Here is a 26011-nt window from a genome sequence, read left to right as displayed (position 1 = left end):
GCTAAATGAATTAATATTCTTTCTCATCTGCCGATTTAATCTAATCTTTAGACTGAGAATAGCGTGATCCGATAAAATGATGTCAGCAATGTATGCTTCAAGGTCAGAAGTTTATCTTCTAATAAGAACATATTAATTCTCGAAAAATGTCTGTATGGTTTAGATTCACAAGAGTAATTTTGTGCACGCCAGATATCCTTGAGTTTTAATGCTTTGCAAATCTTTTTAAAGGAATCTATCTATTTCTGGGTACATTGCTATGTTAAAATCGCCTGCTAATATTAAGTTTTGATCTATGTAAGAAACTGATTTATTTTTAAGGCATTGCCATAAGTCAGAGTTATATCTGTTTGAACCATAGACATTACAAACAGGCCAGATCTTTTTTTCAATTTCTACCTGCCGGGTCTAAGTCTTTCTTAAAGGGACAGTCTACACCAGAATTTTTATTGTTTTAAAAGATAGATAATCCCTTTATTACCCATTCCCCAGTTTTGCATAACCAACGCAGTTATATTAATATACTTTTAACCTCTGTGATTATCTTGTATCTAAGCCTCTGCAAACTGCCCCTTTATTTCAGTTCTTTTGACAGACTTGCAGTTTAGCCAATCAGTGCCTGCTCCCAGATTACTTCACGTGCACAAGCACAGTGTAATCTATTTGAAATACGTGAACTAACACCCTCTAGTGGTGAAAAATTGTTAAAATGCATTCTGAAAAGAGGTAGCCTTCAAGGTCTAAGAAATTAGCATATGAACCTCCTAGGTTAAGCTTTCAACTAAGAATACCAAGAGAACAAAGCAAAATTGGTGATAAATTGTTTAAAATTACATGCCCTATCTGAATCATGAAAGTTTATTTTGGCCTATGTAATTCTTTTATTAAAAATTATGGCAACACCACATTTCCTCTCAGTGCACGGTGTGGCTATTATCTCCGCAATCCAGTTTACTTTTAGCTTGGGAATTTCAATATCTGTTAAGTGTAATTTTTGTAAAAAAAATTACATCTGGGTTTTGCTTTTTGAGTAGTTTTAAAAATATTCTTTAATTGAAGAGGTGACTTCCCTACATTCCATGAAACTAAATTTAAGCTTGTGCACATCTAATTAAAATTCTATAACATATACATGAAGAGACCCTGTGGGTCCCAGAGGGTGAGAACGAAGAGAAGGGGAGAAGGAAAAAGAGGGTGAACAAAGGTAAAAAGGGCAAATGCCCAACACATATATCAACAACCATCTGGTTAGGGAAACAAACACCTTGACATGATACATACTGTACCCTGTCATTTTTCCACCTTAATGTCTACAAATGTTTACACAGTAATATTTTCTTTACAAAAGGTTTTGGCCTCTGAAACTGAGTTTAAGGTAATAAGACCCTTACTATCCTCGATTGTTATTCTAGCTGGGTACCTTAAGTTAGCTTTCAAGCCAGCTTTGATTAAACCAGTGCAAAATGGAGCCATTTCCATTCTTTTTGCAGAAGTTTCTGCCGAGAAGTCTTGAAATAAAAAAAATCTGTTTTGAATCTATCATTACTGGGTTATTTTTCCTATAATGTCGCATAATATTTGTTTTGTCTTAAAAATTTAAATATTTGATCATGACCATTCTAGGGCGATTATTACTATCGGAGTAGTTTCTAATTGACCCAATCTTATGCGCTCTCTCTACCTGAACTCCCTCTTTCTGGTTCTGCATCCCTACTAGCTGAGGAATTGTAATAGAAGCAAAGGTTATTAGATCAGTGTATATAACATTCTCGGGTAAACCTACTACTCTTATATTATTGCGACGGGATCGATCTTCAAGATCGTCAATTTTAGCTTGTAATAATTTGATAGTCTCCGTGCAATGTCTTGCTCTGAGGGAGCTTTATCAATCATTGTTTGCAGCAGGGCTTCTATTCTAGCTAGTCGGGGTCCATATCAGTTGAAGAGTCACTGACCCACATGGTAGCTAATTGATATCAGCGTCTGCACTCACTGTGTGGCTGCGTTGCCTAATGGTTTATGCCTATTTTTAATTAGTAAGGCCGTTAATAATCTGCGATATTGCTGTGGGTATTTGAGATTACCAGATCTGGTTAGGCACCCCTGGGATCCAGGGGGGGGGAACGTTGCCTGAAAGTTTGCCGCCGCTACAGGCCTTGATCGTCCTATTCCGCCTCCGGGATCATAAATACAGCAACTAAAGTTGTAACCTTGGTTGTGAACGGGATGCAGCTCGTAATAGTGGTAGAAGCTGTAGGGTTAAAGCAATAACCGGCGGATTACTGACTTATCTCCCGGAGCTACAGAAGAGTGCGACTGCACAGAGCCGCTGCCTGGACACGCCCCCTCCGTGCAATTTTTATTGTAGTTTTCCTGAATGTTACAGGGATCTTCTAGTTCAGATACTCGTGTCTCTACCTCTGCTATCCTGTTATAAAATTGTCTAATTTCCGTTGTGAGGTTCGATAATTCTTTTTTTATGGAGTCAAATTGCGGTAGTATTAATTCTGCTATCTGATTAAACATTATTTTAGTGTAAGAATTAATGTTAGCTATCTAGTGTGAATCTGGGGGTCCCTCTGAGGATACATTGTGTACCATTTTTCCTTTTTTATCATTCTTTTTTGGCATGGCTGGGGATCTAGGTTTCGGATTAGTCATATCTTTGAGCCCAAATAACTTTTTTTTTTTTTTTAAATCAAAGGTTTTTTATTAAGGTATTTAGCGTTACATCATTCATTGCATGACAACATATATATTAATTTCAATGCACATCTACATATTTATGAGAAGATGATATAATGACAAAGAGAAAAGAAAAAAATAACATACACAAATAACCTGGTAGTTAGCATATCTATTAAACATAATATTCCTGGAAGTTGTAAACCAGTCAATCAAAATATCAAAAGATCTTAATATGCATAAAATGATATGATACCTAATTTTCTAAGGTCATAAAGTTAAACATTACTCCCTAATGAAGTCGTTCTGCTAATAGGATGTTATTTGACAAGAATTTGTGAGGATTGAAGAAGAGGCTTTATTTGTAAATGAGGGGAATAAAAACAAGTTGTGACTATTGGTACATTGCAATTTAAGAGTCATAAATCTTTAGATTAAGACTAATCAGAATATTTGTACAAAAATCGAGACATTTCCACCTTACTTTCTACAATAAAAAGCAAATTGGATTAATCTCTAACAATAACGGCTAGATTTAGAGTTCTGCGGCCAAAGGGGTGCGTTAGCTACGCATGCTTTTTCCCCCCCGCACCTTTTAAACAACGCTGGTATTTAGAGTTGTCTGAAGGGCTGCGTTAGGCTCCAAAAAGGGAGCGTACAGGCATATTTACCGCCACTTCAACTCTAAATACCAGCGGTGCTTACGGACGCGGCCAGCTTAAAAAATGTGCTTGTGCACGATTCCCCCATAGGAAACAATGGGGCAGTTTGAGCTGAAAAAAAACCTAACACCTGCAAAAAAGCAGCGTTCAGCTCCTAACGCAGCCCCATTGTTTCCTATGGGGAAACACTTCCTATGTCTGCACCTAACATCCTAACATGTACCCCGAGTCTAAACACCCCTAACCTTACACTTATTAACCCCTAATCTGCCGCCCCCGCTATCGCTGACCCCTGCATATTATTTTTAACCCCTAATCTGCCGCTCCGTACACCGCCGCAACCTACATTATCCCTATGTACCCCTAATCTGCTGCCCTAACATCGCCGACCCCTATATTATATTAATTAACCCCTAATCTGCCCCCCACAACGTCGCCGCTACCTACCTACACTTATTAACCCCTAATCTGCCGACCGGACCTCATCGCTACTCTAATAAATGTATTAACCCCTAAAGCTAAGTCTAACCCTAACACCCCCCTAAGTTAAATATAATTTTATTCTAATGAAATAAAATAATTCTTATTAAATAAATTATTCCTATTTAAAGCTAAATACTTACCTGTAAAATAAACCCTAATATAGCTACAATATAAATAATAATTATATTGTAGCTATTTTAGGATTTATATTTATTTTACAGAAAACTTTGTATTTATTTTAACCAGGTACAATAGCTATTAAATAGTTAATAACTATTTAATAGTTACCTAGTTAAAATAATTACAAAATTACCTGTAAAATAAATCCTAACCTAAGTTACAATTAAACCTAACACTACACTATCAATAAATTAATTAAATAAACTACAATTTACAATCTACAATTATCTACAATTAAATCAACTAAACTAAATTACAAAAACAACAAACACTAAATTACAAAAAATAAAAAACACTAAATTACAAAAAATAAAAAAAGATTACAAGAATTTTAAACTAATTACACCTACTCTAAGCCCCCTAAAAAAATAACAAAGCCCCCCAAAATAAAAAAAATGCTCAACCCTATTCTAAAATAAAAATTGTAAAGCTCTTTTACCTTACCAGCCCTTAAAAGGGCCTTTTGCGGGGCATGCCCCAAAGAAAACAGCTCTTTGCATTTAAATAAACATACAATACCCCCCCCCAACATTACAACCCACCACCCACATACGCCTAATCTAACCCAAACACCCCTTAAAAAACCAAACACTAAGCCCCTGAAGATCTTCCTACCTTGTCTTCACCACGCCGGGTATCACCGATCCGTCCAGAAGAGGCTCCGAAGTCTTCCTCCTATCCGGCAAGAAGAGGTCCAGAAGAGGGTCCAAAGTCTTCCTCCTATCCGGCAAGAAGAGGACATCCGGACCGGCAAACATCTTCATCCAAGCGGCATCTTCTATCTTCTTCCATCCGGCGCGGAGCGGGACCATCTTGAAGCAGCCGACACGGATCCATCCTCTTCTAACGACGTCCTAAGTCCGAATAAAGGTTCCTTTAAGGGACGTCATCCAAGATGGCGTCCCTCAAATTCCGATTGGCTGATAGGATTCTATCAGCCAATCAGATTGAGCTTGCATTCTATTGGCTGTTCCAATCAGCCAATATAATGCGAGCTCAATCTGATTGGCTGATTGGATCAGCCAATCGGATTGAACTTGAATCTGATTGGCTGATTCAATCAGCCAATCAGATTTTTCCTACCTTAATTCCGATTGGCTGATAGAATCCTATCAGCCAATCGGAATTCGAGGGACGCCATCTTGGATGACGTCCCTTAAAGGAACCTTCATTCGGACTTAGGACGTCGTTAGAAGAGGATGGATCCGCGTCGGCTGCTTCAAGATGGTCCCCGCTCCGCGCCGGATGGAAGAAGATAGAAGATGCCGCTTGGATGAATATGTTTGCCGGTCCGGATGTCCTCTTCTTGCCGGATAGGAGGAAGACTTTGGACCCTCTTCTGGACCTCTTCTTGCCGGATAGGAGGAAGACTTCAGAGCCTCTTCTGGACGGATCGGTGATACCCGGCGTGGTGAAGACAAGGTAGGAAGATCTTCAGGGGCTTAGTGTTAGGTTTTTTAAGGGGTGTTTGGGTTAGATTAGGGGTATATGGGTGGTGGGTGGTAATGTTGGGGGGGGTATTGTATGTTTATTTAAATGCAAAAGAGCTGTTTTCTTTGGGGCATGCCCCGCAAAAGGCCCTTTTAAGGGCTGGTAAGGTAAAAGAGCTTTACAATTTTTATTTTAGAATAGGGTAGGGCATTTTTTTTATTTTGGGGTGCTTTGTTATTTTTTTAGGGGGCTTAGAGTAGGTGTAATTAGTTTAAAATTCTTGTAATCGTTTTTTATTTTTTGTAATTTAGTGTTTTTTATTTTTTGTAATTTAGTGTTTGTTTGTTTTTGTAATTTAGTTTAGTTGATTTAATTGTAGATAATTGTAGATAGTTTATTTAATTAATTTATTTATAGTGTAGTGTTAGGTTTAATTGTAACTTAGGTAAGGATTTATGTTACAGGTAATTTTGTAATTATTTTAACTAGGTAACTATTAAATAGTTATTAACTATTTAATAGCTATTGTACCTGGTTAAAATAAATACAAAGTTGCCTGTAAAATAAATATAAATCCTAAAATAGCTACAATATAATTATTATTTATATTGTAGCTATATTAGGGTTTATTTTACAGGTAAGTATTTAGCTATAAATAGGAATAATTTATTTAATAAGAATTATTTTATTTCGTTAGAATAAAATTATATTTAACTTAGGGGGGTGTTAGTGTTAGGGTTAGACTTAGCTTTAGGGGTTAATACATTTATTAGAGTAGCGGTGAGGTCCGGTCGGCAGATTAGGAGTTAATAATTGTAGGTAGGTAGCGGCGACGTTGGGGGGGGCAGATTAGGGGTTAATAAATATTATGTAGGGGTCGGCGATGTTAGGGGCAGCAGATTAGGGGTACATAGGGATAATGTAGGTTGCGGCGGTGTGCGGTCGGCAGATTAGGGGTTACAAAAATTTAATAGAGTGGCGGCGATGAGGGGGGGGGCTCGGTTTAGGGGTACATAGGTAGTTTATGGGTGTTAGTGTACTTTAGAGCACAGTAGTTAAGAGCTTTATGAACCGGCGTTAGCCCAGAAAGCTCTTAACTCCTGGCTTTTTCCTGCAGCTGGAGTCTTGTCGTTAGATTTCTAACGCTCACTTCAGCCAAGACTCTAAATACCGGCGTTAGAAAGATCCCATTGAAAAGATAGGATACGCAATTGGCGTAGGGGGATCTGCGGTATGGAAAAGTCGCGGCTGGAAAGTGAGCGTTAGACCCTTTCCTGACTGACTCTAAATACCAGCGGGCGGTAAAAACCAGCGTTAGGACCCCCTAACGCTGGTTTGGACGGCTAACGCAGAACTCTAAATCTAGGCGTAAGAAAATAGTAGGTGGTGTTTTGGTTCTAACTTTGAAGTGAGATAATGTCCCTACTTATGATGGGGCATCAGACTATATTGAACCATCAATCTTGCAATCTATATATCCTATGTCAAAATGGTTTAGTTGAGTCTATTTGAAGTATTTATATTATGACAACTTGTATAAGTGAATACAAAGCAGCGGATTTGTTCCGCTAAAGGATTCACCAGATTTGGTGAATGTAGACTATTTATTAGAGGGCAGTATGTCAGATTTATATGGATTTTTTGTCAATTGGTGGGGGAGGTAGGAGATTAGGGTAAAACACAGTCTTTTGGGAAAAACAATTACTTGTAATCATATAGCAAAGGTTTGCGGTGCTCCTAAGGATGGAAAGAGGTTGGTATGTAAATGTAACAAATATAAATGAGGGGGGGCATGGGATAGGGGACAACGTACCCCTAACCATGGTGACTCTAAGGGCTAGGTTTATCAAAGGCTAGGCGAACTCTGTATGTGCTTCGCCTGTAACTACGCCCCAGCTCGCCTCCGGAGAAGCGCACATGTGAGCCTGAATTTATCATAAAAATAGAGGTAACTTTGTGCAGGCGAGCTGGGGCGTAATAATGATAAATTTTGCCTGTCGAAAACGGCATTTACTCCCTATTTACTCCCTATTTATCACAGTACATCCCTATAAATATTTACGCCGCCATGTTTTGATTATTAAAAAAGTGTTTTTAAGTTAATATTTAGCTTATATTTATACTATATAATGTTTCTGTGCTGTTTTTTTATATATGTTGATAATTTAAGATCGCAAAAAATAAATATATTAAAATATTGATCTATATATAACTGTTGGTACCCATATGCGTCATTGGAAGCGCACATTTCTGGAAATAACAGTCTCTTCTTGGTGCTGAGCCTTTGAAAAATTAGTTAAAAGAAGAAAGTACTGCATCACAAGATGTAAAAGCATGTATTATAATGGTGTTCGCCTCAATCTGCATGGCGAAATATACAACACGCAATTGAAGCCGAAATTGCAGTTCCCTATCGGCGCAAAGCAATGATAAATAAGAAACTGGGCGTATTTGTAGGTCGGGCTGTTAAATTACGCCTATTACTAATGTAAATTGTAGCACTCGAGAGCGTGCCTGTGCGCCTAGCCGAATACACGCTGAGTGCGAAGAAGTTTCTTTCAGATTTGCGCAATTATAGGTGCAGAGTGCTTTGATGAATATGACGATCAGTTTGTATGAGTTATTTTAGACGTAATTATAGGAGAAGGGCTTTGATAAATCTAGCCCTAAGTATAAATAACAGTGCTCCAAGACCATTTCACAGAGGTAGAAAAGTGGGTCTCAAAAAACAAACTCCTCCTAAACACTGACAAAACTGTCACAATGATCTTTGGAACGGTACCTAAATTACATAAACTACAAAATTCCCATCTACGCATCAAAACAAAATAAAAAATTGTACACTGACCGCAGTCCACTCTTTCAATTATTTGGGTATGTTGTTAGACCACAATCTATCTTTTGGCCTCCACATAGAAAAAAACTTGCATCTAAAATCTATCCAAAACTAGGTGCCCTGTATAGAAACAAATCCTGCTTAAGCCCTACAGTCAAAGGAAAAGATTGTACAGCAAATGCTGATGCCTATCGTGGATTATGGGGCTGTAGTATATGCACCAGCACCGCAAACTCACCTTAATAAACTTAATATATTGTATAACTCGTTCTGCCGCTTTGTGCTACAATGTAATTACAGGACCCACCATTGTGACATGCTAAAAGAACTAAACTGGCTGACGCTGGAATCCAGATGCACCCTCCATCTTTCCAGCCTTGTGTTTAAGAGCTTTTCTGGGAAGCTCCCACCCTACCTGAGCAGAATGCTCTCCCGGCTGTTCCCACCTCCTATAACCTCCGATCCAGTACCAGCACATTATTTAGCTTGCCTCAATACAAAAAGAAAGCAACTCGATCCTCCTTTTCCTACAGAGCGCCACAATTATGGAACGACCTCCCGCACACTTTCAAACCTTCCCCAAGCCTAATATCCTTTAAGAGATCCCTCTCTACATATCTCAAACCAGAATGCACCTGTCATGGTTGATTATATATTTCCTACCTGTTCTATGTTAAATTTTGTATATATTGTGTATTATTATTGTTTTTGTATTTTATTGTACCCTATTGTATCAATGCAATGTTTTGTGATCCCAGAACATACTTGATAACGAGAGAAATCTCAATGTATCCTTCCTGGTAAAATATTTTATAAATAAATAAATTTTATAAATAAATATTCTAAAACTTTAACATAACAAAGAGGCTAGGGTTAACTTTCATTATTTTTGAACAATTGTAGTACTTGAGGCTAATACCTTTTATGATTTAACGTTCTTGTCTCTTGTAGCATAGTACAAAAAAAGATGTGCAACCCTTTAACCTGTACATTCTAACAAGGAGTATTTAGAAAATAGAACACGCTTAAAGGGACATGACAGAGCATACAATTTTAAACAACTTTCCAATTTACTTCTATCATTTAATTTGCTTCCTTCTCTTGTTATCCTTTGCTGAAAGGTTTATCTAGGCAAGCTCAGAAGCAGCAGATAATCTAGGTTCTAGCTGCTGATTGGTGGCTGCTTATATATGTTGATTGTGATTGGCTCACCAATGTGTTCTGTTTGAATCTATTAGTGCATTGCTGCTCCTTCAACAAATTATACCAAGAGAATGAAACAAATTAGATAATAGAAGTAAATTAGAAAGTTGTTTAAAATTGTATTCTCTATCTGAATCATGAAAGAAAAAAATTGGGTTTCATGTCCCTTTAACATTTCACAGGTCTTTTTTTTAACTATTCCTAACTCTGGAAGGTTGTAATAAGATGCGTGGAAGCCACTTTTCTGCCGATAACTTTAAGTGGGTGCCAACTTGAGAAATAGGGCAATTGAGGATAGGATAACAGCCACGTACCAAGGGAAGTTAGGTCCTGATATTTAGAGGAATAACACTATACAACTAGATAAATGTGAAATGTCTCAACTCTGTTTCAAAGGAGGATAGGTGGGGTAGTCTGATATGGAAGAGAATACATATAATTAACTTAGAGCTTTTTAGCAAAGGTATGAACCCACATGATTAGCCTCCACTAGTTTAGCATATAGGGTAAGAAAATATCCCGCTGCCCCGGCCGCAGGCAGCCCGACATCCACCCACCCACATAAGGTCATTAGTAATAACATGTAGGCTCATATAGCAAATAATATTTTTTATGAAACACCAGGACTCTAGTAAAGCAAATATATATGTATATATATATATATATATATATATATATATATATATCAGACTGTTAGCACAAACATAAAGAAATATGAGACTGTAATGATAGCTTTAATTTCTGACAGTAGGATTGTCATGTCTCATGATAGATATCCTATAAAATTAGCAATCATTTTGGGCTATTTGCCTATATTAGCTCTAAATCTGACATTCATATACAGTGTTATGATCCATTGTATGTTATTATAAACAAGTACATATGGTAGAGAACTCCCCTAGGTGATTACAAGATAATAGTAGTACACTTTCTGGCTGCTTAAAGTAAATATATTGGTAATATAGCATATATGTAGATCTTTCTTAGATTTTTAATGGTCTTCAAAAGTCTATTGTGACCTTCTCAGTTTATCCATTTAACTACCCCTGAAACTACCATATAACCAGACACCTCTGAACAGCAGTATTATACATCTCTCACTTCCCGCAAGCCCCCCTCCCCCCAGACCTGATCCTGCAAACCCTATATCAAAAAGGTCCCATAGATAATATTTATCAGGACTATAAAGCGAGAGGCAGTATCAGCGTGTACATTATTACGGCCTTCACCAGTCCTGGATCCCACGTTGCATGGCCAGCAGATATTTCCCCAGAGGAACATCAGACATCACTTGGTACCGGACCAGGGAGAACTTAGTCCCACTTAGCATTAATAGAGGACTCAAGTATAGTATGAGTCGCGTGGTTACTAGCTCGAGCCATGGAGGGCTAGTGGTCAAATAGAATCTCTTATTTGGTCTCATCAAGTCAGAGACACGTCGTGGCAACATTACCGGTGACAAATGTCACCTTACGATTTCCTGCAGGTTCTTGACATTGAAGGTGGGTTATCTTGTGATCTGACTCGACACTCTGCTCGATGTCAGCTGCATTGCTCAGTGAGTGTTGTGAATACTCGTCATGTATCCTGTGGTCTCCAGGTAAGTCTGCCTGGGTGGCCTTATTAAATTCTACATTAGTAGGGCTACTGGACACAGCTCTTATAGTATTAATAAGATCCATCTGATGTCTGTCCAGTATAGAACTAAGTTCAGCTAGGATCTGAGTTGATAAATCCATGATTCGTAGGGAAGTCATAGCCGCTGAGAATGTATATGACTATGATGGACGTTGCAATAGTGCGTGTGGCGGCTATGTCGTTACCCTATGTAGGATGTAATTTTACTTGAGAATTGACCAAAAATTCAAAGCTTAGCTCCAGAGCTCCCCTGAGATGTGTCCTGCCATTACTAGAGTTGGCTCCACCCACTTTTTTGTTTTGCGTAACAGATAACCAGTTCTGAAGTCACGCTTACCTGATACGCGATAAATTTGATTGCGCTCAAGCGAATGTGTTTACTTTTAACCTGTAATACATGCGCTAGTTCCAAGACGTACAAAGAGCCATAATATACCCCTTATCACTTGCGCACAACAGTCAGTGCACCTCTCATAATCTACCCCTAAATGAGAGAAATAGTCAACCTCAAATATATTTGTTAAACTTATTGCACCTCATGAGCTTCATCTGGTACAGTAAGGGCTATATTATAAGTTATAAATACTGTATTAGGGAAAAATGCCTAAAGTAGTACATTATAATATTTAGACAAATAATAGCAGTGTTGATTACAAGTGTTGACCATATTTTATGTAACTATCAGATGCTAGTAGTCTACATTCTATATTATATATATGAAATGGTACAGCAGAATGAAGTTATTATTTGTTGTCTAGAGCAGGGTTGTCCAACATGCACCTAAGGAAACACTTGGACAAACTAAATACTATAGCTACATGAGCCATGGATAATATTTGCTATAACTCATTCTAAACAGCTTGGTTCCATTTTGCATACCCAAAATTGAACCAAGCTTATTCTGCTACTCTGGTTTGATAGCAAATGTGTGTGAGAAAACAGGCGTTGCAGAGAGTTGCTACAGGAAAGACACAACAACAACATGTAACATTCATAAGTTCAGTAAAAGGCTATATACTTGTGCAGAATAGAGGGGCATGCTGCCCAGGTAGTGTCAATGAGCTTTCCAAAAGCTGACATTCATTTATTTGTATTAGAATGTTTGGTTTCTACACCCAGAAAACATATCTTCTATTTTACCTCAGAGGAACCTTGACTTGGTCCCCTCCCCATTCCATTTCCCTGTTAATCCATTCTCTCCAACTCAAATTTAAATACTTTTGTTGGCCATTATATCATAAGTGATGCGCTTAGATGTTCCAAGATCCAGTCACTGCTATATACACAAGTGCACGGAGTCACAAAATATTAAATAACTCACAAATTTACAAGGTAATGCCACAGAAGTATAATCCAAAATATATCTCATTACCACACCAAGTAATAGGATTCAAGCAAAATCCACCATGATGTTGTTTATGTAACATCATTATATTAATGGAGAATATTGAAGCGCTGAACTATGTATGCTTTGTTTTAGAGGAATGGGACTTTTTTTGTCAAATTATTAATCTTTAAAAAAATTGCACTGGAAAGATCAAGCTAAAATGGAATAATAATATTATTTAAAATGTAATCAAGCTTGACATTTTTTGTCAAAAACAGAAGTAATAGGTTCAAACTTGTTTTGGTTTTGGAGACTTCCAGACAAAATGCATAATTAATGACCCTCAGGTTTATTCAGTATTTCTTTAAGCTAAAAATGGGGTTTCCCAGGTTTGGTAATAATAATATTTACTTTGGCAGAATTAACAATACTTCATGTGTTTAGTTTCTATGCAGTAAGCATTACTTTATTTAGTTTCATTTACAGAGATAGCGTTACAGGATGTGATAAGGCAAAATGTTAAACCAAATCATCATTATTTTTACACTGGAATAGAATTGCTTTAAAATCCTGGCTTACTGTTCAGTAAACACAGTAGATTTGCATAATCAAAAAATGCAAGATAACAAGACAATACAATAGCATTTACTATGGATTTCAAATGAGTAGTAGATTCTTTTCTAACAAATTTCAAAGTTATGCATATTTCCACTCCCCCTGTACCATGTGATAGCAATCAGCCAATCACAAATGCATATACGTATAGTCTGTGAATTCTTGCTCATGCTCAGTAGGAGCTGGAAGTAAATTGGAAAGTTGTTTAAAAGTACATGCTGTATCTGAATCATGAAAATGTAATAAAACCTGAGTGTCCCTTTAAGACATAAAATGAATGGGATTTTTGCCTGGGAAAGACCATGCCATAAATTTTATTTAATCACATTGACATGTTTTTTTAAAAGGCTGTAATCAGCAAAAAAGGAAACAATAAGTGTACAATCCTAATGTAGGGGAGTCTTTTATTTGTGCAGTCTGTAAATCCATCTTATCTATCTTTAATTTTAATTTTTTTTATTTAAAGGGACAGTCTACAATATAAATGTTATTGTTTAAAAAAGACAGATAATCTCTTTATTACCCATTCTCCAGTTTTGCATAACAAACCCAGTTATATTAATACACTTTTTACCTCTGTGATTACCTTGTATCTAAGCATCTTCTCACAGCCCCCTGATCACATGACTGTGACTATTTATTATCTATTGAGTTGAAGTTAGTACTGTGTTGTGCTAAATCTTAAATAACTTCTTGGGCGCACATGAACTCGCAGTCTTCTGTTGTGAAAAGTAAATACAAAAGCATATGATTAAGAGGCTGTCTATAGAGCCTTTGAAACAGGCAGAAATGTAGAGGTTTACATGTTCTAAAATATAGTAATCTAGCAATGTTGGTTGTGCAAAGCTGGGGAATGGGTAGTAAAGGCATTATCTATCTATTTAAACAATAAGAATTTTAGTGTAGACTGTCCCTTTAATTGTTAATGTCCTTTTAAAACTGAATTGGACCAAATAAATATTTTAAAATATTTAAAGGTGTCATTTTTTAATGGGGATGTGCAAGGGTTTGCTTTCTTAGAGCAGTCCAGAAAAACAATTGGAAAACCTTTATGAGTATGTTTATCATATCTCTTTAGATTATGACTAGTTAGGGTTAGCTATAAATGTGTACAATCCATTTATTAGTGTAGGATGCAGGTTCATCCTGATCTATTCAGTGGAGGCTCCTCCCAGTGAGCACAGGCGCACGTGAACCCCCTCAGAAAAAAGAAAACAAGAAAGAAAATACATTTGTTTGCTGAATAAATATAATTTCTCAGGGGGCGGACTCTGACAGGGCTCCAAGATGGATGCCTTAGCTTAGAGCTCTGTATACCAGACCAGGGAGATCAGCCACTACTCCTCTCCATCAATGATCCGGAGGGTACATCTCAGCTCAAAAAATATGTGAAGCTGCTGGGAACACCACAGGGGCTGAAACTGCACAAAACAGGCTGTGGATAACTGTCATTATCAACCAGATCATCATCCACCCTGTGGGAAAGGGCTCAGTCGTGAGTAATGGCCATATAGATCTGGTCAAACCTTTACAGACCTGAAAAAACATTATACGATGCAACACAGACATGGAGCCTAACACACATTGCTACACTATAAAATACTGGCCTGGACATTAATCTTTAAGACAGAAACCTTCAGATCCAACTTACAAATCCTGGAAAATCACTAAGTTATTAGAAATCTCCCATGTGGCTAGATAAAGCCTGAGAACACAATGGCATCTTAAGACTTAGAACTAGATTCTTAAAAGTGCAAAGAATGAGATCTGTACTACCACTTTTTTAGAAGTGAACATATTGCAATATTCTTACTCCCCTCTCAACATTCTACATGAATTGTCTTGTATTTGGGAAACTATATTGTATTGCAAACTGGGACATGTTTTTTGAATGTAGTTGAAAATCAGTTCATAGAGATACACCTATTCCTATACAACAGCGCCACCTGCTGGATGATTACCAAAACACAACCAAAAATAATTTTTCTTTTCAAACCTCAGAAGATTAAATATAGCAATACTCCCACTATTACTGGAGTAATATTTTCTAGGGAATAAACCCCACTTCCTGAGACTGTTTATTTTAGAGCATTAACATGGCCTCCAAGAAACCAAATAAATCAGACAAACCAGGGGAATCTGCATCTGTCAACTCATATTTTAAACCATCTAAGGGAGATAAAATCCCAGATGCCAACAAAGAAATGGCAGAAATCAATTGAAGGAAGCCTGCCATGCAGGATTCTTCTGTCTACTCCAGTCCACTAACTAAAGCGGACCTACATCTACTTGTCTCCAAACAAGATATTACTTATAGTTTCGATAAACTCTGGGAGAAATTGGATTCCACGCACACCTTCATGACGACAAGTCTGAATGATATCAAACAAGAAATTATGGACCTAGGTTCCAGAGTAGAAACACTGGAGGAAAATAGAGACAACCTGGTAGAGGATGTCGAAATGACAGTCCAACAAGTATCACAGCAACAACAGGTAGTAACCGATTTGCTGGGCAAGATTGAAGATATGGAAAACAGGAGTCGATGAAGTAACATACGTCTTAAAGGAATTCCCGAATCGATTACGGCAGACGAATTGCCTTCATATTTACATCAATTGTTCTGCGCAATAACGGGGGTGGATCAGTCAACGGAAATAGAGATTGAGAGAGCACATAGGGCTCTTAAACCCAAACCTAAAGCTGACAACCCACCTTGAGATGTTATAGTGGCATTCCTGAGATTCCCAGAGAAGGATAAGATTCTCAAAGAGGCTGCTAAACAACCAACTTTCAAGTTTCAAGGAAACGTTGTACATTTCTATCAGGACTTGAGCACTAGGACACTCCAATGGAGGGGGACTTTGCGTCCTCTCACCTCTCTGCTTCGAAAACATGGCATCCAGTACAGATGGGCTTACCCCTTTGCTCTACATATCTCTAAGGACAATAAAATCCTCACAATCAGAGATGTTAATGGGATATCCGATATATGTGAAGCACTGGATCTGGAAACACCAAACCTACCAGAGAAATCACAGATGGAGGAGACTCTAATACCTCAACAGATAAAACTTAAGTCTCAGAAGTCACAATGGGCTAGAGCCCCGAGGAGACGACAGAAGAATACGTGAAAGACTCACAGTGAAGTTTTGTGTATCTCCTTGTTTTTTTCTGTTTTTCCCCTCTCTTACAGGTTGCAGTATACCTACAGAGACTAGGAAAATCTCCTGAGACAATGGGTTGAGCTTAAGAACTCTTACAAGAAAATGTCTAATTTAGTTTTTATTAAGTTTATCTCTTTATCTCACAGCATAGCAGGTTTATCCATGTATTTATAAAGATCATATACAGTTATTGTTGTTGGCTTTGGTAGGGGAGAGTGGGTAATAGTTAATGTTACGGTACCAACAGGATACCAAGGGTTAACACCAGGGAACAATGTCCTGAATATGGGATCAGCAACTCACAACCCAGCCAGTTTTCAGGTTTAAAACAGAATGTACTTTATTAAGGGCCATATGCCCAGTATTTATGCAGGTCTGACCCCAGATGGGGGGTTGAAAGAATGTTGTACATTAGATAGAGGGGAAACACCCTTTGACATGATACAATAGAATTACCTTACTTAAGCAGATAACAAGTTAAACACAAGACATACTTGATCCTTTCTTATCACTGGGGCGTCTGCTCTCTAGATGTGATTGAACAATGGTAATGTTTATCACTTAAACTTAATTATAGCTGATGCCAGCAAACCTGTCTTTAGAAAATAGCTTCTCAAAGCTGAACAAGGTTAACCCTTCCAGTACTGACAGAAGGGTCTGTCACATAGCTCCCCCCTTGTGGAACACTCCGGCAGACCCGGCTTGACCCTTTGGCGGGTCAACCTGGGGATGACCGGACTAGGAGGTGGTAGGCATGTCAGTTTGCCGGGACAATCCATCTGTATTCCCGTTATGAGAGAGAATTCCTGCCCGTAAAAATAAGGGTTCAACTTCTTCAGTGCCCAGACTAGGGCTAAACAGTCCTTCAAAATCTCATCAGCTTCTTTACGAGTTTTTTGTACCTGCTCTTTATAGGTATCCACAATCCCTTCATACTGACATAGGGTGCCCTTGAGTTGCTTACATCCAAAGCACCGAATAGGTTGTGAGTAGCCCCGCGAATTGAACCGGGCTCTCTGAGGGTAGTTCGTGGCCGGAGGCCGTGTGGTATAGCGTTGCGCCGGGGTTTGGTAACTGGCAGCTGCTGGGGTGACTGGGGGTCTGTACTCCACTCTAGCAGGGGGCTTAGTGGTAGCAGTGTCCAGTTTGCGGGCATCCGTATACTCATCTGCCAAGCGAGCTGCTTCATGCAGGGTGGAGGGTTTACGGTCCCGAACCCACTCTCGAACTCCTGCGGGTAACTTGTCGAAGCAATGTTCCAACAGGAATAGCTGCAGCACCTCTTCCCCAGATACGGCTTGGCACCCCGCTATCCAGTGAGCTGCTGTGCGGTGCACCTTACATGCCCACTCAAGGTAGGAATCTCCAGCTAATTTAACAGTGTCTCTGAACCGCCTCCGGTATGCCTCCGGTGAAACCGCATACCTGGAGAGCAGAGCCTCTTTTACAGTATTATAATCCCGACTTCCTCATCTGGAATGGCCCGAAAAGCCTCACTGGCCCGGCCGGATAATTTTCCGGATAATATCATGACCCAGTCCTCTGCGGGTACCATGTGTAGTGCACATTGCCTCTCAAAATCCGCAAGGTACCCATCAATCTCTCCTTCTGTTTCCAGGAAGTTTTTAAAAGCTGCAAAATTTACTTTTCCCTTTTCCACTGGGGTTGCTGTGACTTGGGCTGCTGCAGCGCTGCTTTGGCGAAGTAGGTTGGCCTCCACAGCGGCTATGACCAGGTCGATAATTTCCGCAGATGGGTTGGGGCCATAATGTGCCAGTCTTATTTTAACCGCCCGATCAAAGCTTGCTTCTTCGGGGGTTCTGTCTGATATGCTGGGCCCATTGGTTCCTTTGGTCCCTGGTACTCCTTCCATCTTAGTCAGTATTGTAATAATCCCCCTCTTCCTGAGGTTACTGGCTTGTGTAGTTGCTCTTCTGGGCGATAAGGTTCATTCAGTCGCTTGCCACCAATTGTTACGGTACCAACAGGATACCAAGGGTTAACACCAGGGAACAATGTCCTGAATATGGGATCAGCAACTCACAACCCAGCCAGTTTTCAGGTTTAAAACAGAATGTACTTTATTAAGGGCCATATGCCCAGTATTTATGCAGGTCTGACCCCAGATGGGGGGTTGAAAGAATGTTGTACATTAGATAGAGGGGAAACGCCCTTTGACATGATACAATAGAATTACCTTACTTAAGCAGATAACAAGTTAAACACAAGACATACTTGATCCTTTCTTATCACTGGGGCGTCTGCTCTCTAGATGTGATTGAACAATGGGAATGTTTATCACTTAAACTTAATTATAGCTGATGCCAGCAAACCTGTCTTTAGAAAATAGCTTCTCAAAGCTGAACAAGGTTAACCCTTCCAGTACTGACAGAAGGGTCTGTCACAGTTAATATCTAACAATATTAATGGTACTTTACCTTACAGCTAGTTTCCCCCTAGGTTTTAAAAATGGAGTTAGTTGGCAACTCCTCTGTTCTTTAGGTTCCCTCAGAACTAATTGATGTTATTTCAGAAACCTAAATATGTTATTTTTTATTTTATATTTCTTTTGTTTAAGTTATTCTTCTCTAATGTCTTCGCTTTTTCTACCCTACAGTTATTCATTCTACTTATCCTTCTCTTCTCTCCCCTTGTGCCTCCCCCAAGTGGACCACAGACACACCCAGTAACCCAACGGATGCGAGTGCTTTTTCAGAGAGGTGATTCGTTACTAGAGGCTGGTGAGCTCTTGCAAACACAATACACTTCATCACTATTCCTTACAATAAATAATCAAACCATTCCATTTGTCACACACTAATGACTCCGGCCAATATAGTTCTACTCTCCCATAACGCAAGAGGTCTAAATTCACATGCAAAACATAGGAAAGCCTTATCCCAATATTCACGCTTGAGTGCTAACATCATTTTCTTACAAGAACCTCATTTTGAGTCTAATCATATTCCCAAATGCTGGACGAATCAATACCCAACACACTTTCATTCTACTACAGATAAAAAGAAGAGAGGGGTTTCCATCGTTCTCCACTCCTCCTTTAAATGTTATTCACACAGAATCCATAATAGATAAAGAGGGCAGATATCTAATCATTAAGGGCCACATTAACAAAGTGGAAATTATTTTTTGCAACATCTATGCCCCAAACGAAAAGCAAGACAAATTAATTAATAAAATCTCACACCTTCTCACAAACTGGAACTCGGCTAGAATATTTCTAGCAGGTGACTTTAATGTCTCCCTCTACACGCAAATTCCTCAATCACAAATCCGACCCACACAATCACAAATTAGAAACAGAAAAACTAAATCTATCTCAAGTACTCTGGAAGGACATAATGTACTTGACTCTTGGACTGCGCTATACGGCATCACTTCAGATCACACTTTCTACTCAACAGCACACCGAAAATATTTCAAGCTAGATTACATTTTCCTGAGCAAAATCCTAATTTCCAATCTAGTATCCTCATCCATTCATCCTTGTGTGTGGTCTTATAGTTCCATAATAGTAGCTAAAATAACAGGGCTTCTTCCCCCAAACAATGCAAGAAGCTGGACTTATGACCCCACACTTATGAAAAATCCCCAACATAAAGATCATATTTTCAAACAGATGATGGAATTCTGGAGTATTAATACAGATTCCATCGATAACCCGATTCAGATTTGGGCAGCCCATAAATCGGTGTTAAGAGGTTTCCTAATCCAACTAAAGTCAAAATCAAAAAGGGAAACACAGTTACTATTACAGACACTACACAAGGAGATAGCTACGCTAGAGAAGCAACATAGACTTACCTGCTCACCCAAGGTATATAAAACATTGCAAAATCAACGCCAAAAAGTAGACAAATTATTAAATGACCAGTCACTTAGAGCCGGATTAAGACTACAAACCAAATACTATATATACGCCAATAAACCAGATTGTTATCTAGCCAATAAAATTAGGGATATGATCAAAGATATTTCCATTCCCTTCTTACGCATAAATGCAGGCGAATCTACATCCCACCCAAAAGTAATTGTAGGCACCTTTGCCAACTATTATAGTTCTTTATACGATGGCAAGAAAGTTTCCAAATAGGAACAAACTTCCTGTCTCCTGAATAGATTTGACCAACAAGATTTGGCAACTCTTAACTCAGACATCAGAGCAAGCGAGGTACAGAGAGTTATCCAAGATCTGAAAACTGGTAAAGCAGCGGGCCCAGATGGCTTTTCCGGTGAGTACTATACACTATTTAAATCCTCTCTCATACCTCACCTAGTCAAATTTAGCAATCATATACTTCAAGGACATACTATTCCCTCAGAACTTTTAGATGCCAAAATTATAGTCCTCCCTAAGCCGGGTAAGGACAGGTCCCTCTGTCATAATTATAGACCAATTTCCCTCATTAACCAAGATTTCAAATTTTTTACCAAAATTATGGCCAACTGATTAAAACACTTGCTCCAAAAACTAATTCACCCAGACCAGGTTGGCTTCATTAAAAATAGGGAAGCTCCAGATAACATCAGAAGGATGATATCATTAATAGATTGTTTGCATATTTCTAAAACACCTTCTCTGTTTTTATCCCTGGACGCAGAGAAGGCGTTTGACAGGGTCAACTGGGAGTATATGCAAGCTGTACTACATACCATGGGCTTTAGGGGTTCTTTTATTACAACTATCCAGAGTGTATAGACATATCCCTCGGCATGCGTTAAGGCAATGGGACACCAATCCAACAGATTTGCGGTCTTAAATGGGACAAGACAGGGTTGTCCTTTATCCCCTCTCCTTTTTGCTGTTTACATAGAGCCCCTGGCGCAACACATTAGGAACTCCCCAGACATTACGGGTATTAAAATAGGACAATCAGTTTACAAACTCACACCTAGATTACGAGTTTTGCGGTAACAGGGGTGCGGTGCTAGCGAGTAGTTTTCCTTCACCGCTCACCTACAGACAATGCTGGTATTACAGGTTTTTAGAAACCCGGCATTAGTCGCAGAAAAGTGAGCGGAGAGAAAAATTTAGCTCCACATCTCACCTCAATACCAGCGCTGCTTACGGTTGCGGTGAGCTGGCAAAACGTGCTCGTGCACAATTTCCCCATAGGAATAAATGGGGGAGAGCCGGCTGAAAAAAAAACCTAACAACTGCAAAAAAGCAGCGTAAAGCTCTTAACGCAGCCCCATTGATTCCTATGGGGAAATAAAAGTTATGTCTACACCTAACACCCTAACATGAACCCATCGAGTCTAAACACCCCTAATATTACACTTATTAACCCCTAATCTGCCGCCCCCGACATCGCCAACACCTGCATTATATTATTAACCCCTAATCTGCCACTCCGGACACCGCCACCACCTACATTATACTTATGAACCCCTAATCTGCTGCCCCCAACATCGCCGACACCAACATTATATTTATTAACCCCTAATCTGCCGCCCCCAATGTCACCGCCACCTACCTACACTTATTAACCCCTAATTTGCCGCCCCCAACGTCGCCGCCACTATATTAAAGTTATTAACCCCTAAACCTAAGTCTAACCCTAACCCCCCCAACTTAAATATAATTTAAATAAATCTAAATAAAAAACTACAATTAACTATATTATTCCTATTTAAAACTAAATACTTACCTATAAAATAAACCCTAAGATAGCTACAATATAACTAATAGTTACATTGTATCTAGCTTAGGGTTTATTTTTATTTTACAGGCAACTTGTATTTATTTTAACTAGGTCCAATAGTTATTAAATAGTTATTAACTATTTAATAACTACCTAGTTAAAATAAAGTCAAATTTACCTGTAAAATAAAACCTAACCTAAGTTACAATTACACCTAACACTAAACTATAATTAAATTAATTACCTAAATTAACTACAATTAAATAAAATGATCTAAAGTATGAGAAAAAAACACTAAATTACCGAAAACAATAAAATAATTACAAGTTTTTAAAACTAATTACACCTAATCTAATCCCCCTAACAAAATAAAAAAGCCCCCCAAAATAATAAAAAGCCCTACCCTATACTAAATTACAAATAGCCCTTAAAAGGGCCTTTTGCCCCAAAGTAATCAGCTCTTTTACCTGTAAAAAAAAGTACAATTCCCCCCCAACATTAAAACCCACCACCCACACACCCAACCCTACTCTAAAACCCACCCAATACCCCCTTAATAAAACCTAACACTAACCCCTTGAAGATCACCCTACCTTGAGAAGTCTTCACCCAACCAGGCCGAAGTCCTCAACGAAGCCAGGCGAAGTGGTCCTCCAGACGAGCAGAAGTCTTCATCCAGGCGGCATCTTCTATCTTCATCCATCCGGCGCGGAGCGGCGCCATCTTCCAGACATCCGACGCGGAGCATCCTCTTCCATCGACATCCAACTGAAGAATGAAGGTTCCTTAAAATGACATCATTAAAGGAACCTTCATTCTTCAGTTGGACGTCGATGGAAGAGGATGCTCTGCGTCTGGAAGATGGAGCCGCTCCGCGCCAGATGGATGAAGATAGAAGATGCCGCCTGGATGAAGACTTCTGCCCGTCTGGAGGACCTCTTCTTCCCGGCTTGGATGAAGACTTCTGCCCGTCTGGAGGACCACTAGTCTAACCCTAACCCCCCCAACTTAAATATAATTTAAATAAATCTAAATAAAAAAACTACAATTAACTATATTATTCCTATTTAAAACTAAATACTTACCTATAAAATAAATCCTAAGATAGCTACAATGTAACTAATAGTTACATTGTATCTAGCTTAGGGTTTATTTTTATTTTACAGGCAACTTTGTATTTATTTTAACTAGGTACAATAGTTATTAAATAGTTATTAACTATTTAATAACTACCTAGTTAAAATAAAGTCAAATTTACCTGTAAAATAAAACCTAACCTAAGTTACAATTACACCTAACACTACACTATAATTAAATTAATTACCTAAATTAACTACAATTAAATAAAATGATCTAAAGTACGAAAAACCCCCACTAAATTACCGAAAATAATAAAATAATTACAAGTTTTTAAAACTAATTACACCTAATCTAATCCCCCTAACAAAATAAAAAAGCCCCCCAAAATAATAAAAAGCCCTACCCTATACTAAATTACAAATAGCCCTTAAAAGGGCCTTTTGCCCCAAAGTAATCAGCTCTTTTACCTGTAAAAAAAAGTACAATTCCCCCCCAACATTAAAACCCACCACCCACACACCCAACCCTACTCTAAAACCCACCCAATACCCCCTTAATAAAACCTAACACTAACCCCTTGAAGATCACCCCACCTTGAAAAGTCTTCACCCAACCAGGCCGAAGTCCTCAACGAAGCCAGATGAAGTGGTCCTCCAGACGGGCAGAAGTCTTCATCCAGGCGGCATCTTCTATCTTCATCCATCCGGCGCGGAGCGGCGCCATCTTCCAGACATCCGACACGGAGCATCCTCTTCCATCGACATCCAACTGAAGAATGAAGGTTCCTTAAAATGACATCATCCAAGATGGCGTCCCTTCAATTCCGATTGGCTGATAGAATTCTATCAGTCAATCGGAATTAAAGTAAAAAAAAATTCTATTGACTGATGCAATCAGCCAATTGGATTGAGCTTGCATTCTTTTGGCTGATCCAATCAGCCAATAGAATGCCAGCTCAATCCTATTGGCTGATTGGATGAAGACTTCTGCCCGTCTGGAGGACCTCTTCTTCCCGGCTTGGATGAAGACTTCTGCCCGTCTGGAGGACCACTAGTCTAACCCTAACCCCCCCAACTTAAATATAATTTAAATAAATCTAAATAAAAAAACTACAATTAACTATATTATTCCTATTTAAAACTAAATACTTACCTATAAAATAAACCCTAAGATAGCTACAATGTACGAAAACCCCCCACTAAATTACCGAAAATAATAAAATAATTACAAGTTTTTAAAACTAATTACACCTAATCTAATCCCCCTAACAAAATAAAAAAGCCCCCCAAAATAATAAAAAGCCCTACCCTATACTAAATTACAAATAGCCCTTAAAAGGGCCTTTTGCCCCAAAGTAATCAGCTCTTTTACCTGTAAAAAAAAGTACAATTCCCCCAACATTAAAACCCACCACCCACACACCCAACCCTACTCTAAAACCCACCCAATACCCCCTTAATAAAACCTAACACTAACCCCTGGAAGATCACCCTACCTTGAGAAGTCTTCACCCAACCAGGCCGAAGTCCTCAACGAAGCCAGGCGAAGTGGTCCTCCAGACGGGCAGAAGTCTTCTTCCAGGCGGCATCTTCTATCTTCATCCATCCGGCGCGGAGCGGCGCCATCTTCCAGACATCCGACGCGGAGCATCCTCTTCCATCGACATCCAACTGAAGAATGAAGGTTCCTTAAAATGACGTCATCCAAGATGGCGTCCCTTCAATTTCCAATTAGAATTCTATCAGTCAATCGGAATTAAAGTAGAAAAAAATTCTATTGACTGATGCAATCAGCAAATTGGATTGAGCTTGCATTCTTTTGGCTGATCCAATCAGCCAATAGAATGCCAGCTCAATCCTATTGGCTGATTGGATCAGCCAATAGGATTGAACTTCAATCCTATTGGCTGATTGCATCAGCCAATAGGATTTTTTCCACCTTAATTCCGATTGGCTGATAGAATTCTATCAGCCAATCGGAATTGAAGGGACGCCATCTTGGATGACGCCATTTAAAGGAACCTTCATTCTTCAGTTGGACGTCGATGGAAGAGGATGCTCTGCGTCTGGAAGATGGAGCCGCTCCGCGCCGGATGGATGAAGATAGAAGATGCCGCCTGGATGAAGACTTCTGCCCGTCTGGAGGACCTCTTCTTCCCGGCTTGGATGAAGACTTCTGCCCGTCTGGAGGACCACTTCGCCCGGCTTCGTTGAGGACTTTGGCCCGGTTGGTTGAAGACTTCTCAAGGTAGGGTGATCTTCAAGGGGTTAGTGTAAGGTTTTATTAAGGGGGTATTGGGTGGGTTTTAGAGTAGGGTTGGGTGTGTGGGTGGTGGGTTTTAATGTTGGGGGGGTATTGTACCTTTTTTTTTTTACAGGTAAAAGAGCTGATTACTTTGGGGCAATGCCCCGCAAAAGGCCCTTTTAAGAGCTATTTGTAATTTAGTATAGGGTAGGGCTTTTTATTATTTTGGGGGGCTTTTTTATTTTATTAGGGGGATTAGAGTAGTTGTAATTAGTTTAAAAAACTTGTAATTATTTTATTATTTTCTGTAATTTAGTGTTTGGTTTTTTGTACTTTAGATAATTTTATTTAATTGTAGTTAATTTAGGAAAATTAATTTAATTATAGTGTAGTGTTAGGTGTAATTGTAACTTAGGTTAGGTTTTATTTTACAGGTAACTTTGTATTTATTTTAACTAGGTAGTTATTAAATAGTTAATAACTATTTAATAATTATTGTACCTAGTTAAAATAAATACAAAGTTGCCTGTAAAATAAAAATAAACCCTAAGCCAGCTACAATGTAACTATTAGTTATATTGTAGCTAGCTTATGGTTTATTTTATAGGTAAGTATTTAGTTTTAAATAGGAATCATTTTGTTAATTGTAGTAATTTTATTTAGATTTATTTAAATTATATTTAAGTTAGGGGTGTTAGGGTTAGGGTTAGACTTAGATTTAGGGGTTAATACATTTAATATAGTTTTGGCGACGTTGGGGGCGGCAGATTAGGGGTTAATAAATGTAGGTAGGTGTC

The sequence above is a fragment of the Bombina bombina genome, chromosome 4 (genome assembly GCF_027579735.1).
Source record: "Bombina bombina isolate aBomBom1 chromosome 4, aBomBom1.pri, whole genome shotgun sequence".
NCBI classification, from domain to species: Eukaryota; Metazoa; Chordata; class Amphibia; order Anura; family Bombinatoridae; genus Bombina; species Bombina bombina.
This window is presented reverse-complemented; position numbering follows the sequence as displayed.